This window comes from Geotrypetes seraphini, chromosome 3, assembly GCF_902459505.1.
Source record: "Geotrypetes seraphini chromosome 3, aGeoSer1.1, whole genome shotgun sequence".
Classification (NCBI taxonomy): domain Eukaryota; kingdom Metazoa; phylum Chordata; class Amphibia; order Gymnophiona; family Dermophiidae; genus Geotrypetes; species Geotrypetes seraphini.
The window spans coordinates 222,878,151-222,894,927 of NC_047086.1; the positions used below are offsets into that span (position 1 = coordinate 222,878,151).

The 16,777-nt window shown below is 42.5% G+C and overlaps 1 protein-coding gene across 10 annotated transcripts in view; it reads right to left on the reverse strand.

The window, feature by feature from the left end:
• Nucleotides 1–16,777, reverse strand: part of PRPF40B (pre-mRNA processing factor 40 homolog B) — a 303,400-nt gene that overhangs the window by 266,163 nt on the left and 20,460 nt on the right. The window lies entirely within an intron of this gene.

Genomic DNA, 16,777 nt, shown 5'->3' on the forward strand with positions numbered 1-16,777 from the left:
CCCACATGGATATCCCATTTATTCTTAAAGTCTGGCACACTGTCTGCCTCGATCACCTGCACTGGAAGCTTGTTCCAATGATCAACCACTCTCTCTGTGAAGAAATACTTTCTGGTGTCGCCAAGAAATTTTCCGCCCCTGAGTTTGAGCGGGTGCCCTCTTGTGGCCGAGGGTCCCTTGAGAAAGAAAATATCATCTTCCACTTCGATACGTCCCGTGAGGTACTTAAATGTTTCGATCATGTCTCCCCTCTCCCTACGTTCCTCGAGAGTGTAGAGCTGCAATTTGTTCAGTCTCTCTTCGTATGAGATATCCTTGAGCCCCGAGATCATCTTGGTGGCCATCCGCTGAACCGATTCAATTCTGCGCACATCTTTACTGTAATGTGGCCTCCAGAATTGCACACAGTACTCCAGATGAGGTCTCGCCATGGCCCTGTACAACGACATTATGACTTCAGGCTTTCGGCTGACGAAACTTCTATTGATACAACCCAATATCTGCCTTGCCTTAGATGAAGCCTTCTCCACTTGATTGGCAGTTTTCATGTCTGCACTGATGATTACTCCTAAATCTCGTTCTGCTGAAGTCCTAGTTAAAGTTTCTCCGTTCAAGAAGTACGTCCTGCATGGATTTCCGCTTCCGAGGTGCATGACCTTACATTTCTTAGCATTGAAGCCTAGCTGCCAGGTTGAGGACTGAGAGAGAATAAAGCATGGAGGCTCTGGTCCCTGTAAGTCCTGACATTAGCAAGACAGGTGAAGTGAGATACATCCCAAGATAAGTCCTGGCATTAGACAGGTGAAGGGGGATGGGAAAAGGACAAAGATCACTTTGCTCTTTACAGAAAATCTGCTCTCACCCCCTGCAACTGACATCTACCTTATCTATCTCTGCAGATGATAGAAACAGTAGATTAACTATGGAAAGATATTTCACCATTAACTGAAGAACATGCAAAGATGGAGAAATACGCTGTTTTATGAGTTCAATTAGCTACTGTAGGAATAAAACTAGAGAAAAAGCAACAGGTCCTGAGGCTGTGGGCTAGCTGTGGTTTTACACCAAGGCCCACCCAGCCAGATACCATAAAGAGATAAACAGACTGTGGTCAGAAGACAGAATTCTCAGAAGGAAGAATTCATAAGAAATATCATCTAATAGAAAGTATCGGAGATGTTTAAAGTTGGGGGGGGGGCTTGTGCTCGGAAATACTAATATGGTGGGGAAACAGGCATTTCGGGGAAAAGGTAGGCTTTACGGAAAACAGAGTAAGGCATATAACATGACGTAGGTGAGAATAGCCAATAAATGACTGTAGTTAGGCAGTAATGCATAAGTAAATAGCCAATAAGAATGTATCATGTGATATAGACCAACGTGGTGTTGGCCACTAAGAAATGTATAAAAACCAGGCCTTTAGGAAGGAAAGGTCAGAACAGAGATCAGAGGACCTCTGGGCCTGGAGGTCATCACCTTCTGTTACACTATATACTATATGATCTATTCTTGTAAGCTGTTATTGATTGATGAAATAAATATATACTTATTGAAGCCAGTATATAGTGTTCGAGGTATCATTACCAAAGTAGGCCTGACAGCGGGGGACTCCTTTAATACTTCCTAGCAATTAATGTCTGTCTATTTTCAGCGTTACAGTCTTTTATGTTACTATGAGTCATTATCTGTTGTATTGTGCCCTGTGTCAACTTCAGTGTTTATGGAAATGCGAGTGGATTTCCATTTATGAGCGCTCACTATAATTACCAATATAATGAAAGAAGATTTATTTTTTACTACTCACCACAACCATTTCAAACCTTATTCTTTGTCTGTGATCAAAGTTTAAGAAAGGAGTTATGTTTCTTCTTTTTTTTTTCCGTTACACAAACATACCGAGCTACTTCCTGGTTGATGTGTCTATGTTTAGGGACACTGGGAAATGTAGTGCTTTATTTCTTTAACTTGAAATTATCAGTTGCTATTTTCGTTTTGTTTTTTCATTATTCATGTCTCTACAATAACTGGAACATATTGCATAGGGTTCTAATGATCCGCTTCTATCCCAAATGGTAATATTAATTAATGTCATGCTAACACACCGAAGCGAAAGTAACTTCTGCTTTCTTCATGTACTGTACTGTTAACCCATTGCACGGTTAACAGCAATATAAAAGGGAAACTATTGTTCCTTTACTTATCATAATAGTTTTGGGAAAAAAAACAACAAACTTCTAGCAGTCTTTCTCTCTCTGCCTTTTCTTGGAACTTGTAAAAGACATGTTACTTCTTCTTTTTCTTACATATTCTCTGATACACGCAGAAATACTTTTTGGTTTAACACAATGCAATTAGCGTTTGGCTTTATAAAAAAAAAAAAAATGGTTCTAACTGTTGTTTAAAAACTTTTCTAATAAGTTGGTGAAGGAAATATCCAGTCCTATTGATTGGAATTCAAAATACTGTAGTTTAGGTCTTTTTGCTGATTGACATTCAGAATATTAGTGAAAGAAACAAAATTGAACCCATGATTTGATAGAATCCCATGGGAAGGACATTTCTCCCATAAATCCTATTTTATTTTAATTTTTAGGGTTTATCCTCTTTATTTTAGTATGTTTCAATATAACCTATGTGTTAATATGTTTAAGGCTATATCTTAGCCATCCTTTTGCTTGGGTTTGACTCTTTGCTAATTCATATTTATGTTTAGCATATTACTCCTGTCCTTTGAACATCATATGCCATTGTAACTATAACTCCCTTAGGCTGACAAATATAATTCAGCCAATACATATATTAGACCTTAGCCTATCTGAATTAAAGCAGATAAGTTTTTGTTTTCTTTTGTATGTCATTTTTTAACGCTGTACTTATCCTGTTAGTAATATTGCTCAGGTATTGTTGGAAACAAGTTAAATGATATATACAGTACAGATATTTTTGCCTTATTAATTATGGATCACTACACAAAGACAATTGCCTATCAGAGGAAGCTGTATGCTACATGAGAATCCGTGTTTACATCCTTTTAATGTCTATTAAGGACTTATTTGCATAATTATGGACTAATGCTATTTGAAATATCATCACTGGAAGAAAGATTTTCGGCCGTATGAAACCCCGATGACGGATGAGCCCCAACGGAAGGATCTTGCTACCGGAGAAGAAACTGGATAAATGCCGAGACTTACCAGCGAAGACTTCCTGACTGTTGCTACCAAAGACGGGATGACCTTTATGACCTTGAACTTTTACAGCTTTAATTATGGACATTAATTTGCACTTTAACTCTTTTATGGACTCATGCAGTATTAGTACATATATATATTTTCATGTGTTGATAATTATTTCTAGCAGCCCTATTGCAAGATTCATGTGCTTTTCTTGATTGTGACTTTATGCATTTTCATCCTGTTTTGACTCCCACAATAGCTCCCTAGTTATTTTCCCCTCCAGTTGGATTCTTTCCATTCTCTTTCTTGCTGCTAAGCTGAGGAGAACTGCAGTGAAGAAGAAATGATGAGCCCAGCTGAAGGATGATGACGTAAGATTTGATGTGGTTACCTGGACTTTCACCCCTGGCGTCTGGACCCAGCCGAGTCTGCACCGATCCCAGCTGTTTTGGAAGGGCTTGGAAATAATCTAACTTGTTAATTTATCCCACCATCCCTTTTGGATGTAGTATGCTCATAACAGGATGAAAGAGAGAATATATTAAAATGTATCAGGTTAAATTATGAACCCCTGCAGATACCTGGTTGCCCGAACTATCCCAAATGTTGAAATAGAGACCCCTACACAGACCCATACACAACATTTTTGATAATCTTGACTTGACTAATTTTTAATGTACCTCCCTATGAAACACCAGCAGCTGATTTCCCCTCCCACGAGTCACCACCTATCCCCACTACATCAGTAATTTATGCTGATGTTTTTATCACAGCCCGGCAGGTATAAATTTTAATGCAGCACTCGACTGCTTACATGATTTCTGCTTTGCACAAATATCTGAATTATTAACAACTTAGCTTATTATTATATGCAATAAGTACACTACGACATGTTATACTGCTCTGTCCTCGATAGCATAGCAAGGGTGGGTACTTGTCTCTTTCCTTTTCCATGGGTGATTCCTAGCACATAGCCCCGGCCCATAATATACAGTTTCTGATACAAACTAACTCCTCACCGAATGAACAGGGGTCAAAGCCACCTGGAGGGGCTTTGAAGAGGGGATGAGAGAGAATAAAGCATGGAGGCTCTGGTCCCTGTAAGTCCTGACATTAGCAAGACAGGTGAAGTGAGATACATCCCAAGATAAGTCCTGGCATTGGACAGGTGAAGGGGGATGGGAAAAGGACAAAGATCACTTTGCTCTTTACAGAAAATCTGCTCTCACCCCCTGCAACTGACATCTACCTTATCTATCTCTGCAGATGATAGAAACAGTAGATTAACTATGGAAAGATATTTCACCATTAACTGAAGAACATGCAAAGATGGAGAAATACGCTGTTTTATGAGTTCAATTAGCTACTGTAGGAATAAAACTAGAGAAAAAGCAACAGGTCCTGAGGCTGTGGGCTAGCTGTGGTTTTACACCAAGGCCCACCCAGCCAGATACCATAAAGAGATAAACAGACTGTGGTCAGAAGACAGAATTCTCAGAAGGAAGAATTCATAAGAAATATCATCTAATAGAAAGTATCGGAGATGTTTAAAGTTGGGGGGGGGGGCTTGTGCTCGGAAATACTAATATGGTGGGGAAACAGGCATTTCGGGGAAAAGGTAGGCTTTACGGAAAACAGAGTAAGGCATATAACATGACGTAGGTGAGAATAGCCAATAAATGACTGTAGTTAGGCAGTAATGCATAAGTAAATAGCCAATAAGAATGTATCATGTGATATAGACCAACGTGGTGTTGGCCACTAAGAAATGTATAAAAACCAGGCCTTTAGGAAGGAAAGGTCAGAACAGAGATCAGAGGACCTCTGGGCCTGGAGGTCATCACCTTCTGTTACACTATATACTATATGATCTATTCTTGTAAGCTGTTATTGATTGATGAAATAAATATATACTTATTGAAGCCAGTATATAGTGTTCGAGGTATCATTACCAAAGTAGGCCTGACAGCGGCCTACATCAGGACCAACTTTCCAATGTAAGCAGGTCCTGCGCCATATAATTCTGTAAACTGCATTCACTTACTATATTACATAGTTTGGCGTCATCGGCGAATAGTGTTATTTTACCTTGAAGCCCTTGAATCAGATCCCCTATGAATATGTTGAAAAGGTGTGGACCCTGGACCGAGCCCTGCAGCACTCCACTGGTCACCTCTGATGTTTTAAAGAGGGTACCATTAACCACCACCCTCTGAAGTCTGCCACTCAGCCAATCATTGACCCATGCAGTTAGTGTCTCTCCTAACCCCATCGATTCCATCTTGCTTAGCAGCCTGCGGTGTGGGACACTGTCAAAAGCTTTACTGAAGTCCAGGTACACGACGTCCAAAGACTCTCCAAAGTCCAACTTTCTTGTTACCCAGTCAAAGAAGCTGATGAGATTGGATTGGCAGGTGAATCCATGCTGACTGGGATCCCGAAGATTCCCTTCATTCAAGATCATGTCCAATTTGCTTTTAATTAGTGTTTCCATGAGTTTGCACACTATTGATGTGAGACTCACCGGTCTATAATTCGCAGCCTCTGCCCTGCAACCCTTTTATGCAGAGGAACGACATTAGCTAATTTCCAGTCCAGGGGAACTTTCCCCTTACTTAGGGAGAGATTGAATAGCTCAGCCAACGGTTTCGCCAGGACATCGCTCAATTCTCTGAGCACTCTTGGGTGCAAATTGTCTGGTCCCATGGCTTTGTTCACCTTGAGTCTTGCCAGTTCACTGTAAACTTCACCTGGTGTGAACTCAAAATTCTGAAACGGGTCTTCTGTGCTTTGTGTTGCCTTCAACTGCGGAACGTGTCCCGGTGCCTCACAGGTGAAGACTGAGCAGAAGTATTCATTCAGTAGTTCGGCTTTATCGGAATCTGCTTCCACGTAACTTCCGTCAGGTCTTCTAAGGCGTACTATCCCGCCTGTATTCCTTTTTCTGTCACTAATATACCTGAAGAAGGATTTGTCCCCCTTTTTAATGTTTTTTGCCAGAATTTCTTCCACTCGAAGTTTTGCCTCCCTAACTGCCATTTTGACCGCTGTAGACCTGGTCCTATATTCTACCTTTGCCTCTCTTTTCTCCGTGCGCTTGTAGGAGAGAAACGCTTTTTTCTTCTCCTTAATGAGGTGCGAGATCTCCACGGTGAACCATTGGGTTTATTGTTTCTTTGTCGTTTATTTACTGATTTTATGAAGCGGCTAGTTGCTTCATTTCAGTGTTAACCACTTAGCTTCTACATCATCGGTCTCCGCTTGGTCCTGCAGCGTCCGATGGATGAAATCTCCCATGCGTGCGAAGTCTGTGCCCCAGAAATTGAGTACCTTTGTTTTCGTGTTTGATCTAGGGAAGCCTTTCCTAAGGTTGAACCATACTATGTTGTGGTCGCTGGAGGCTAGCGTATCTCCTACTGAGACCTCTGAGACGCTTTCCCCGTTGGTGAGTACCAGGTCGAGGATCGCCTGAGCCCTAGTGGGCTCCGTTACCATTTGTTTGAGACGTGCTCCCTTTATGGAGGTTAAGAGCCTCCTGCTACTGCTGATTGTCGCTGAAATTGAGTTCCAGTCTGCATCAGGCATATTGAAGTCCCCTAGCAGTACAGCTTCTCCTCGTAGAGTGATATTCTCTATGTCTTCAATTAATTCTGCAGTAAATAATACTGTGATTGTTCCAGTCCCTTCTGCTCGCAACCTTGGAGTGTTCTTCGATTCCAACCTCTCATTTTCTACGCACATCCAACAAGCTGCTAAGACCTATCGTTTCTATCTCTTCAATATCACTAAAATTTGCCCCTTCCTCTCTGAGCACACTACCCAGACCCATGCCCACGCTCTCATAACCTCATGCTTAAGATTACTGCAATCTACTTCTAACTGGTCTCCCGCAGTGTCTCCTCTCCCCCTTGCAATCTGTGCAAAACTCTGCTGCACGACTCATCTTCTACCAACTTCACTACGCTCATTTCACCCCTCTCCTTAAGTCACTTCACTGGCTCCCTATCTGCCCTAGAATACAGTTTAAGATCTTATTGCTGACCTACAAGTGTGTTCATTCTACTTCCCCTCAATATCTCTCTTCGCTTCTCTCTCCTTATACACCTCCCAGCGAACTCCATTCTTCAGATAAGCCACTCTTAGCTGTACCCTTCTCCTCCACTGCCAATTCCAGACTTTATTCCTTTCATCTAGCTGCCCCCTATGCCTGGAATAAATTACCTGAGTTTGTCCATCAATCCCCTTCCCTTCCCGTGTTTAAAAGCAGACTGAAAACCCATCTTTTTGATATAGCCTTCAATCCTTAACCCTACTCCTCTGTCCTCCAACCCAGCCAACTGATTAACCATTCCCCTTAACTGTTTCCATGACACCCTGTTTGTCTGTCTTGGTTGTTTAGATTGTAAGCTCTTTCGAGAAGGGACTGTTTTCTTCTTCTTTGTGACTGTGCAGCACTGCTCAAGTCTGTTAGCGCTATAGAAATAATTAATAGTAGTAGTAGTAGTAGTGATTGTAGATTGGGATGCAGAAGTGAACCATGGCTCCGAGTTATCAAAGAAGGGAAAAAATTGTAACGGTATGGGATTCTTGATAGACAAACGAAGGAGTAGGGGAAACCAAGGCTGACGGAGCCACCATGGAGCATGGTGGCCAGTTCCTGCTTGAGCTTGAACAATGTCTTTGTTATAAGAGGAATTGGTGGAAATGCATACAGGGTCCAGTCCAGAAGGAAGGCATCTGCTTCCAGCCGATGTGGAGAAAACTGTCTGGAACAGAAGCGAGGTAACTTGTGATTGCTGGGAGATGCAAACAGATCTACTTGAGGAGTTCCCCAGAGGAAAGAGATGTGGCCCAGCACTTTGGATTTGAGAGACCATTCATGCATTTGGAGAAATCTGCTGAGTTTGTCCACTGCCAAAGCGCTGGTCTTCTCTGGTATATATACTGCTTTGAGAAGGATATTTTGTGAGATTGCCCACTTCCAAATACAGGAAACCTCCTGACAGAGAGGAAGAGATCCAGTTCCTCCCCGTTTGCTGATGCAGTACATCGCTACTTGATTGTCTGTCTTGACCAGAATGAGTTGGTTGAGAAGACAATCTTGGAATGTCCTGAGAGCATAATGAATTGCCCATAGCTCCAGGAGATTGATATGTAGAGTTTGCTCTCGAGCAGACCAGGCTCCTTGAGTGCACAGGCCATTGAGAAGTGCTCCCCCCCACACGCATAGATGGAAACATCCATAGTTAGTATGCTCTGATGCGGTGGAACATGGAATAGCAGACCTCTGGATAGGTTGGTTGGTCACAGCCTCCATTGGAGAGAGTGACGTAGAAGGGAAGAGACTTTGATTCTTTGGGATAAGGGGTCCCGAGACTGAATCCATTGCGAGAACAGATTTCACTGGGCCAGTCTGAGATGGAGACAGGCAAAGGAAGTTACATGAACTGTGGACACCATGTGTCCAAAAAGAAGCATCATTTGTCTGGCTGAAATGTGGTGTAGATACCTTTTGAGCAAGTTGGAGTAACACCTCCTGGCAAGGTGCTGATAGATAAGCTCGAGTAAAGTTGGTGTCTACCACGGCTCCTAAGAACTCTAGTTTGAGTTGGCTGAAGATGAGACTTTTGGTAATTTTTCTCGAAGCCCAACAGTTCCAATAGCTAGATGGTCAGCTTTGTGGCAGATTAGACTGTGTGAGGTGTCGAGTCTTTGATCAGCCAGTTGTCTAGGTAGGGAAACACTTGCAATCCATAGTTTCGAAGGGATGCAGCCACCACTACCAGCCTGAATGGGAGAACCTTGTACTAGTAATGAAGACTGTGAGCATGAAAACGAAGATACTTTCTGTGAGCTGGATCAAATGGAATATGGGTGAATGTCTCTTTGAGGTCTAGAGAGCATAGCCACTTGTCCTTGTCCAAGGGATAGCATGCAAAACTTCTCTTTGTACAGATATGCGTTGATAACTCAGATGTTTAGAATGGGACGTAGACCTCTAGTCTTCTTTGGAATCAGAAAGTACTTTGAATAGAACCCTTGATTTTTCTGATCTACGGAACAGATTCTATAGCATTAAACTGTAGAAGAGCTTCAATTTCCTGAAGAAGAAAGGAAGTCTGTTGAAAACTGAATGTGGACTCCTTTGTAGAATGAGTTGGAGGGGTTTGAGCAAAGTGCAGGTATTAACACTCCTGGATGATTTTTAGGATCCAGGAGTCTGTTGTTATTATAAATTGATGGTAAAAAAGCAGATGACCTCCAATGGGCCATGGATAAGGACAAGGACGAAAAATAGCCATACTCTCTACAGTTAGTTATTATTTGATATACCGCATTAACAGTTTACAATAATAAAAATAGGGATAAAATATAAAACAAAAAATCTGACAGGGTAGTACAACCAGGACAAGGAAACAAACTGGATACAAACAGGTTAACAAGGAAGGAGAGGTTTGCAATATGTCATGAAAAATTTAAGGAAAGCAACAAAAGGTAAATGGAATGGAAGAATAAGGAGAAAGCATTCGTAGTAACCATAGAAAGACTTGGTCTATAAGGGAGGTGTTACAAATGCCTTTGTAAAATAGTAAGCTTTTAACTGCGACTTAAAATTCTTGAGATTTTTCAGACCTCAAGTATAATGGTAGGGAGTTCCACAAAATAGGAGCCATAATAAAGAAACTAGAATCTCGATTAATGTCAAGAAACATCTGTCAAAAATACAGCACAGATAACAAGTGTTGGTGGGAAGAAAGGAGGTTCCTATTACAGGAATAGGGAGTCAGAAAACAGGACAGAAATGAGGGGAGCCCAAAGGACTGAATCTGGAATGTGAGAACATTGTACTTGAATGGTATTCTGTATGCTATCAGGAGCTTATGTTCAGATTTGAGCAAAGGAGTGATGTGATCATATTCTGAGCAGCCATAAAGACTATAGAGAGCAGCAGTGTTTTGTACGAACTGAAGACGACGAAGCTGGTATTGGGGAAATCCAACTAAGAGAAAATTACAGTAATCGAGCTTGGAAATGACCATAGAGTACAAGAGAATCCGAAGAGAGCCATGGTTTAGGAGTGGTCGGATAGAACGAAACTGACAAAGTTTGAAGAATGAAGAAGAGACAACAGCAGAAATGTGTGAATGAAATGACAATAAGTTATCTAAGGTAACTCCAAGAATCTTAATAGATGATGAGTAGGACAGAGGAAGATCATTGATAGATCATTTATTGATAGAAAAAATCATTGTTGAAGTAGCTGGTCAAAAACGTTGTACAGCCTTCTGGGGATCAGAGGTCTGAGGATTCTAAGGACATTGTGTCTTTTGTCTCTTCTAAGGTAGAGGTTTAGATGCAGAAGAAGAAGCTGATGGATAATGCCTCTTATAAGGAGAATATGGTTGCTTATGGAAAATTCTGGATGTCTGAGGTTTAGCTGCATTAGAAGTGAATAAAATGGACATGCTTTGTTGATGGCGAGTGAGCTGTTGTGTTGTCTCCTTCACTTTGTCGCCAAATAATTCTTCACCCAAACATGGAATGTTGGTTAAGCAGTCTTGAACATTGATGTCCAGGTCCAATACCCGCAGCCAAGACAAAAGCCACATTGCAATATTCATAACTGATGCCCTGGAGGTGACATCAAACGTATTGAAAATGGACCTGGCCATAAACTTTCGAATTCAGGTAGGTTTTGGAAGGTCTCTTGAAACTAGCCAATACGATCCAGTGGAATAAACTACTTGAAGTCCGAGAGCTGCTTCACCAACTATTTGAAATAAAAAGTCATTAAAAAACTTGACTACCCTATTGGTCAACATAGAACTCTGAATAGCTTACGACCAAATTTATCAAGAGTACAATCTTCCCTGCCCGGAGGAGCACTGGCACAGGCTCTGATGCTGGAAGATTTCTTTAGGGCTGACTCTACTAATAGGGATTAACGTTGCAGCTGTGGTTTATCAAATCCCGGACAGGATTGAATCCAATAAAGAGAGTATCTTCCAAGGAGCCATGGGCACAGTAAGCGGAATCTCCCAGTTCTTAAGAAGCTTATCTTTTAGCAGATGATGAAGCGGCAATTTAAGGAGATCTTTTGGAACCTCATCAAAGTCAAGTGATTCTAGAAGTTCAGCTTTTGGTTCCGAGTTCATCTCCAATTTCACCGGTAATGCCTTTCCCAACTGACAGATAAACTTGGTGAAAGACAGAACCTTTCAGAGGTGACCTTTGTCTAAGTGGGGGTGGAGAAGGGTCTGATTGAATCCCATAAGATTCAGGTTCAGGTAACTTAGGTTCAGTATCCTCCTGTACAGAGAGGTCAGAGTCCAAAGGAGGATCGCTAGGGGATTTTCTATAGGAAGCAATGGATGGAGACTTATGCTGTTACACCCAAATATATTTGGATGGCATATTGTAAGCAGCATGAGAAAGCGAATGAATGAAATGTAGTTGTTAAGGCACTTCCCCCTTCCTGAGGAAGATACGAAACGCGTTGGTGGGGCGTAATGTTACAGCGACATTGCAATAACAAAGCTAAGTTATCTAGGGCACAGTTCTTCAACCGCCGGTCCGCGGATCGATGTCAGTCCGCAGAAAATTCCTGCCGGTCCACGCAGGGCCGGCGAGATTGATGAGCTTCATTTTCCTGCTGGCCAGGACGCGTTAGAAGAAAGGCCGCGGCTGGAATGTATGCACGCTGGGAGGAGAAAGGAAGTGATGCCAGACTGCGGGCGCAGGATGGAGAGAGAAGAGGGGAAGTGCTGAATGGAAACTGATGTAGGCAGCTGTCCAGGCCTACCTCGGTAATGAGATCTCGAACGCTATATACCGGTTTCAATAAGTATATATTTATTTAGCCAATCAATAACAGCTTACAGGAATAAATCATTTAGCATATAGCGTAACAGAAGGTGATCTCTAGGCCTAGAGGTCTTCTGATGTCTGTTCTGCCCTCTCCCTTCTAAAGGCCTGGTTTTTATACATTTCTTAGTGGCCAACACCACGTTGGTCTACATCACATGATACATCCTTATTGGTTATTTACCTATGCACTACTGCCTAGTTACCTTCCTTTATTGGCTGGTTGACCTGCATCATGTTATATGTTCACTCTGTTTTCCGTAAGACCTACCTTTTTCCCTGAAATGCCTGTTTCCCCACCATATTAGTATTTCCGAGCACAAGCCCCCCTCCCAACTTTAAACATCTCTGATACTTTCTATTAGATGATATTTCTTATGAATTCTTTCTTCTGAGAATTCTGTCTTCTGACCATGGTCTGTTTATCTCTTTATGGTATCTGGCTGGGTGGGCCTTGGTGTAAAACCACAGCTAGCCCACAGCCTCAGGACCTGTTGCTTTTTCTCTAGTTTTACTTCTACAGTAGCTAATTGAACTCATAAAACAGCGTATTTCTCCATCTTTGCATGCTCTTTAGTCAATGGTGAAATATCTTTCCACAGTTAATCTACTGTTTCTATCATCTGCAGAGATAGATAAGGTAGATGTCAGTTGCAGGGGGTGAGGGCAGTTTTTCTGTAAAGAGAAAAGTGATCTTTGTCTTTATCCCATCCCCCTTCACCTGGCTTGCTAATGTCAGGACTTACAGGGATGTATCCCACTTCACCTGGCTTGCTAATGTCAGGACTTACAGGGACCAGAGCTTCCATGCTTTATCCTTCTCCTTCTCTCAAAACAGGAAAGGGCGGTGCTGAATGGGAGGGAAGGGGAGATGTTGGCGGGTAGGGCAGGCGAAATGTCTCCAAATTGGATAGTTTTGCACGTTAGCATAACAAAAATAAAAAAATATTACTCAGCTAATAGAGGGAGAGCACACCAGCATATGTTGATTTACAAAAAAACGGGGAGAAAAAAAGCATCAAGTTCAAACAGCAATTTCCTGCTAGTCCGCACAGGGCCGGCGAGATCATGGGGAGCCTCCAACAGTGGCTTTCTCTCTCCCAGCATCTCTCCGTACTTGCCAGCGCAGCAATTCACTAAGGCAGCCTTGAGGCTTTTGCTGAGTCGCGGCTGCCTCTGATGGTACAACTTTCTCTTTCCTCAGAGGCAGCACGACCCATCAAAGGACCCAAGGCTGCCTTAGTGAATCGCTGAACTGGCAAGTATGGAGAGCTGCTGGGAGGGGAGAAAGCTGGGAAGCTGCTGGGCAAGGGAAAATAAGGCTGCTGGACAAGGGAGCTGCTACTGGACCTGGAGGGAAGGAGAAGGAGAGATGCAGCTGGTAGGGGAGGAGGGAAAGGAGTCTGGGAAACTGCTGGACAAGGGAAAATAAGACAAGGGAGCTGCTACTGGACCTGGAGGGAAAGAGAAGGAAAGATGCAGCTGGGAGGGGAGGAGGGAAAGGAGTCTGGGAAATTGCTGGACAAGGGAAAATAAGACAAGGGAGCTGCTACTGGACCTGGAGGGAAGGAGAAGGAAAGATGCAGCTGGGAGGGGAGGAGGGAAAGGACTCTGGGAAGCTGCTGGACAAGGGAAAATAAGACAAGGGAGCAGCTACTGGACCTGGAGGGAAGAAGAGATGCATCTGGGAGGGGAGGAGGGAAAGGAGTCTGGGAAGCTGCTGGACAAGGGAAAATAAAGGGACAGCTGCTACTGGATCTGGAGAGAAGGAAAAGGAGAGATGCTGCTGGGAGGGGAGGAGGGGAAAGGAAGAGAGTTATTGCTGGACAGGAGGAGGAGGGAAGGGAGAAGGAAAAAAGGAAGGAAACAGCTGGCAGGGAGATTAGAGGAGGGGAAGGGGAGAGACAGGCATGAGAAAGTAGAGATATTGATGATGGGAAGGGGTCAGCAGAGAAATAAGCAGAGAGGGACAACGATGCTAGATCTGCTGTAGGAGAGATAAAAATGAAGAGAGCAGTGAAGCTGGAATGAATCATGTAAAAAGGAGAGAGGGGGCGCAGCTTGGATGGAAAGGGGAAAGGGCCATAGAAAGAAGACAGATACCATATAGAAGGGGGAGAGGACAGACAGTGGATGGAAGGGGCAGATGCTGGATTGAAGAGACAGAGAAGGCAGACGCTGGAAGGAAGAGAGTGAAAAGAAGATGAAAGCAGAAACCAGAGACAACAAAAGGTAGAAAAAAATAATTTTATTTCTATTTTGTGGTTAGAATATATCAGATTTGAAATATATATCCTGCTAGAGCTGGTATTAGACATAACTGGGGACTGCAAAGCCCAGGCAGTGCTTCTTTAGCTTCCAGCTGGCTTAGGGCGCTCTCTGACCAGGGGGCAGTTGCCCTAGTTGCACTCCCCTAACACCATTCCTGCCATGTGTGACTGCGGTATTCTATTAGCATGATATTTGTGTAGCATTCTGTAATAATTTGGCTTATTCAGTTTTCTTGATAGCAACAAATCATTTCTCTCAACTCTGCTGGAACCTTTCTGCTTCTGCTAACCCTTTGTCAATTCTCCTTTTCTGTGTCTATTTCCTTCAGTTCCAAACGTTTCTTTACCCCGTTCCTTTATAATTGCCAAGAATTGAATGATAGGCTTCAGCCATCTTTCGCCGCGGCCTACAGCTGCCGACAGCTGCCGCTGCGGCCTGCAGCCACCGACAGCCGCCGCGGCCTTCAACCGCTGCAGCGGCCTGCAGCTGCCGACAGCCACCTCGGGGGATTCTCTCACATGCGCACTCCTACCTGCGGTGTCCTACAGCGCACGGAAAACAGGAGAACGCAGGTGGGAGTGCGCATGCACGCTTAGGGCTTTATTATATTAGATTAAAGAGCACAGAAACAGTATGAAAAATTAGAATTAGAAACAGTGTGAAGAATATAAAAAAAGAAAAAAAGAAATTAGAATAGAATAGAGGACACATTTGGGTGAGCCAGTGACGAGTGCTGCCACATTGTGCTGCAGGAATCAACAAGCAGACAAGTGGCATTCTGAGATTCCCCTTGTGTCTTTTAAAAGTATTATAAGCTGCTTCATAAAGCATGATATAAATTTAAACAATAGTTTGAAAAATCTTTGAGTAGATACTTCAGGAACAGATATGTTCTTAGGCATTTCCTGAATTCCCCATAAGTAGTAGGCGTAAGCAATTGTTCTAGATCTTTACTCCATAATGCTGCCTGATGTGAGAAAAGGTGTTGATGGTATCTTCTGAGTTTACATCCTCTAACTGGGGGGGAAACAAAGTTCAAATGTGAGCTTCTCTTATGTCTGTTGGCTGAGAAGGAGAAAAGGTCAGTTATGTATTTAGGGGTTAGACCGTATAGTACTTTAAAGCAGAGACAGGCGAACTTAAACTTTATGCGTGCCTTCAGCCCGAAAATCAGTTTAACTGCTGCATTTTGCATTAATTGTAATCGTCACATATTCTTTTGGGAAATTGCTAAATAGGCGATGTTACAGTAATCAAGTTGACTCAGTATGAGGGATTGTACCAAGATTCTAAATGCTGGCATATGAAAATATGCTTTAATGGATCGAAGTTTCCAGAGAGTGAAAAAAACCCTTCTGATTAAGGAGTCTACTTGGTCTTTCATGGTTAGGCTCTGGTCTAGTGTTACACCCAATACCTTCATAGTAGACTGAATAGGATAACTAAGGTTATTGATGCATAGTGGTGTTTTGGTTTCAAGCGGGTGTGGCGAAATTACAAAAAATTTTGTTTTTTCTGAATTAAGTTTCAGTTTGAATTCAGTCATCCATTGCTCCATCAAATTTAGTGCTTCTGATGCCTTGGGAGTAACTTCCGAGAGAGAGTTAGTAAATGGAATGATGATCGTAAAGTCATCTGCGTAATGTAAGTCTTTGTTTTTACTAATTTTCCCCGACCGATGATATGTAAAGTTGTAATGTTTTAACCATTGTTCTATGTTTTCTGAATATTGTATAAATTTTATCATTATTGTACACTGCTTAGAAATATGATTAAGCAGTATAAGATTTTAAATAAACTTGGAAACTTGGAGTATAATCAAATCAGTAATTTTTCTTACATAAACTGTAAAACTAATCTGAAAAGTTATTTTTCAAAAAAATGAAACCTTCAACTGGTTGTAAATATTAAGATTATACCAGCAAGAATGAGTCTTTCTGTAGAAAACAGTGATTTAAATCAAATCCACTCTGTGGCTAACAAAATGATCCAATGTGTCAATTGTTTGGTCATTGAGATCACAGAAATGCAGCTTTCCTGAACAAATATATATATATATATTTTTGTAATTGTTTATTTATAACAAATAACAGAACAGAGAAACAGCAGTACATCACAACAGTAATACATGCAGAACTCCAAAATCCCCAGTGATGTCACCCCCTCCCTAGCAATATGCGGGCCTCCCCTTTCCAGACCCTCAGCGTCCACCTAGTGAATGGGTTAGAGATGGTCCCCAGCACTTTTTCCCCCAAGTCCCTCCACATAAGCGACCCAAGTGTCTGAGCCCCCCCTGTTCAACCTGCACCCACAGCATCAAAGATGCCACATGCCACTCCACTCCCATCCTTAGCTGTGCCACTCAGTAATAATGCTCCAGGTGGGGATACACAGACCCCCCTCTGCCTTAAACTTAAACATGGCCCAACAATACACCCTGGGTCATCTGCCTCCCCACACAAACC